We start from the raw sequence: 4,276 nt of genomic DNA on the forward strand, positions 1-4,276 counted from the left end.
TACTGAGCTGGAGGTGCATATGGTAGTACATTACTGTAGTAACCTGAGCAGGATATGATCCTGCTGGTCCTGGCACCTGCTGATAAGGAACTGGGCAGTTTCGCGTCCAGTGTCCTCTCTTACGACAAACTAGACATGTGTCATCTCTCACAAAAGTTCTCCTATTTGCCCTGGACCCTCGACCACGTGCTCGTGATCTGCCACGATTCTGAGAGCCACCACTCCTGGGTTGTGTATTGCAAGAGCAGGACTGCAGCTGTCCAGGTGCAGGTGTTTGTGCATTGTGTAAAGCAGTAGAAGGCTGTGCATACATCTGCTGCGCAGCATCGTACCGATTACCTTTATCTCTCATCTCTTTAAGTTGTACCTTTGTCAGCTGTGCTTGTAAAGATGAGAGTTCCTGTTCATCTTTTTCTCTATCTTCTTTATGATTGTCAGCATACTGCATAATATGAGCTGCCCACTGCTCAAATGGGAGAGCACTTAAGCCAATCACTTGTTTAAATAATTTCTGGATATTTACAGAAAGGGAAGACTCAACCACACTGCGGAACAACAGTGGTATGCACTCCCGACAATGAGACGTGTATAAACTGAGTTGCTTCCACAACTGCGACGCCAACTCACACCGATGCCTCTAACCATCGGGGGTAACTTGGGGATTGAGTGTCATGCCCAAGGATACTTTGACATGTGGACTGCAAGTACTGTGATTTGAACGTCAAACCTTCTAGATGGGAGACGCTCTCCCCCCTGAACCACATCACCCCCCCCCCAACCTGTTACCGAACATTTTGGTAACAAGCCCATTCTTCTGTGTTAGTTTACTCCAGTTTAACAGGCATAATCTGCACTTACATTGCAGTGCACAATTCATTAAATCCACATACCTCTCTTTACCCTATTCACACACCTTTCTTCTGCTCCAGAACTACTCACTGGACCTTGCTGCACTGTTGGGTAAATTGTTGACTCTGTCTTAGGCCCCACCCATTTATACCCAATTCACCTAGCAGAGAGACAGATGACTTCGCGAAAACCCCTACTACCACCCTCCAATGGGCCACAATCATCTGCCTCCATTACTAATTCTGTTTTTTTAGGTTTTTATTCTCATAGGCCATTTCTACAGCATCCTCCCAGAGTACTACAAGTTCCAAAAAAATCCTTGGTGTTTCTTCTGACCACAGCATGAACAAGAAAATGGTTTTCGAAATCTACGCTCAATATCCGGTCTCTCCATGACTTCAGCTGCCATTTTGTTAGGTTTTCAGCCTCACAAAGAAATAAAATCACATTGTTTCTTCTTTTTATTCACTGAGTTTATCCCTAGATGTTTACTTTCGCTAATTGCTTCTAGATACTTCAACACCTGGTTATTTCTCCAGGCTTGTTTTACACCCTTAGAGGATGTGTCAGAGTGAAGCCGAGACACTGGCAAAAATGCTATTTTTTACATTGTAAGTCTCATTTAAAAAACATCACAAAAGGATTGTATTAGACAATAATTCAGATTCAGAGGCATTTGATAAGTGGAATTAGATCTGTACAAACCAATAAAAATATCCTTGTAATGTTATTGGACACTGTGTTGTAAATATGATCATATATTTTCAGAATACAAGTGATAACAAAGGCTGTTGATAGTGTTTTCCTGCATTATTCATTTTTCTCTTTGTATATTTGCTCTTTTTTTTTTTGCAACATTAATCGTGTATTGAGCTCTGTTTTGTATTTACGTACTTGGTTTAGAATGTTATAATTCTTGCAGCTCATTAACTTTATAACAGCGTGACAGAGGAGATGCAGCAGGAGAATCACACAACCAAACACTCATCTGTTTAGCCAGAGTGATTTTGGAATTGTTACATAAATCAAATCTTCAGTCCCAATTTAACCTTTCACCTACCATCATGCACAAAGATTTCACTCTACCTCGAATCTTAGTCAGAATCAGCCCATAAATAATAGGGTTGAGTATAGGTGGGATCAGGAGAAACTGTATGGTCATGAAGTTTTTCACACTCTGTGGCACAGCTGCTGATCCATACCTCGAGTACATGAGGTCAAAGAGCACAGCAGCTGAAACATTCAACAAACACAATAAATTTGGCACACATGTCTGTGTAAACTTTCTCCTGCCCTCTCTGGATTTTAAAGATGATTTTACTAACCGCACATATGAAACTAAAATGAAGAGAAAATATCCTATATAGAAGAACATAAAAAACAATCCAAAATGTTATTAGCTTTGGTTGAACTACAAGCAAGTTTAACAACTGCCCAGTTCTCACAGTAGATTTTCTCTATGTGTGAGCCACATAATTTCAGTCTAGATGCCAAAGTTACAACAATAAGCTCACAGCATAATGGTACAAGCCAGGTCACACCGACTAACAGAGCAGTCCTTCTCACTGACATTACAGAGTGATACTGGTTGACATATGGCCACATATCTGTCATAAGCCACAAGAGCTAAAACAAAGTAGTCAACATTTACATAGGAGTAAATAACAAAGATTAGCAAAAGACAGCCAACATATGATATTACATGAACATCAGACAAAAGGTCAAAAGCAAATTTAGGAAAAAAGCCTGCAGTCCCATAAAGTTCATTAATAAACAGGTTACACAAACAGATGTACATAGGTTCATGGAGGTTCTTATCCAGGATAATGATTAAAATGAGAGACACATTTACGGCCAGAATGACACAGTAAGTTAATAAAGTGAGAGAGAAAAGTGTGACTCTGTAGTTGACTGTTGCATTGAAGCCAGACAGTGAAAATACAACTATACTAGATATATTGCTCATTTTATAATAATTTTCCAAAACAAATCTGTCAGCATGATAAACAGTATTTAGAAGACAGAGTGCAATGATATTAAAAAGTTCATTGTTTTTCAGTGTGTGTCTATTTCCGTGAGTGTTCTGTTCAGCTGAGCTGACTTAACAGAGGACTCTCTCTCCTTAAATGCAGGTGTGTGATAAAGAGTTTCATTCCTGACGTCATGTCTGAACCAGCCTCTGTTCTGCTATTGTACTCAGTCAAGTGGCTTATGGAGGAATTGTTTTACATCCACCTTTCTCAAGAAACAACATCTGTGGTTGGGATTTATTGTCACTATTATTAAGACAAACTGGAATAAACTACTGCACTTGCAAATATAAATTGAAATCTTTGTGATATTAGGCCTAACAATTAAGGATAAGGATAATCACCTTTATTGCCCAAGTATGGTACACACACAAGGAATTTGGTTCCGGTACAGAACCGAGGAAGCCATCTGCGGCGCCAACTCAACCGATGTCTCTAACCATTAGGGTCAATGGGGGGGTTCAGTGTCTTGCCAAAATTGCCCAAGGACACTTCGGCAGGTGGACTGCAGGCACCGAGATTCAAACCTCTGACCTTCTGGTTGAGAGATGACTGCTCTGCCCACCGAACCACAGTCTCCCCTGACAGAATTAATGTCATTAAAAAAAAACTGTTCTCCTCAGAACCTAATTTTGTCCATGTCCAGAATATTCACTACCTTGTAATACTGTCTTACAATGGGTTCTTTTCAGCATTCAGTTGAAAAGTAAACTCATGAACACAAACAGAGCGGGTAGAGTGGGTCGACCTCTGGTCACAGGGTTAGCAGTTTGATTCTCTGTCTCCCCAGTACAAATGACAAAGTGTCCTTGGGAAAGGCGCTGGACCCCAAGAAACTCCTGCTGGCCAGGCCAGCGCGTCCATGACAGCTCTGCCACTATCGGTGTCAGTGTGTGTGTAAATGGGTGGATCTATAAAGCACTTTGTCCAGGTAAAGCATACAAGTGCAGTCTATTTACCATATAGGTGTATGTATAAACTAGGGGTGCAGATGTCAGATGCGGATAATACGATGGAGGAGGCTCCCCCTGTGTGCTGAACAGTAAGTTTCATTATGAAAAGCTTCCAGATGAAAGTTTGGATACAACCAAAGTTATGTGCACATATTGCAGTGATGAACTGTCCTTCCACCGAAGCATGATAAGTTTGAAGTACCATCTTTAGTGGAAACACATTTTTGATTTTGTTAGCAAAGATGCTAGTGCTGGGACAGAATCAGAATCAGCTTTATCGGCCAGGTGTGTCGGACACACAAGGAATTTGACTTTGGTACATCGGCTCTCAGTGTGCATGTACCTTGCAAGGGGCAAGTAGACAGTAAACCAACATAAGGCTAGTTTAACAAAATAAGCAGTATTAACAGCAACAAACAGTGCAAACAATGCAAAATAAGCAGT

At 40.8% G+C, this 4,276-nt stretch overlaps 1 pseudogene; it reads right to left on the reverse strand.

Moving 5' to 3' along the window:
• Nucleotides 1-1,909: 1,909 nt before the first annotated feature.
• Nucleotides 1,910-2,815, reverse strand: LOC109953660 (olfactory receptor 6N2-like; annotated as a pseudogene).
• Nucleotides 2,816-4,276: the final 1,461 nt, after the last annotated feature.

This window comes from Monopterus albus, unplaced genomic scaffold (assembly GCF_001952655.1).
Source record: "Monopterus albus unplaced genomic scaffold, M_albus_1.0 scaffold936.1, whole genome shotgun sequence".
NCBI classification, from domain to species: Eukaryota; Metazoa; Chordata; class Actinopteri; order Synbranchiformes; family Synbranchidae; genus Monopterus; species Monopterus albus.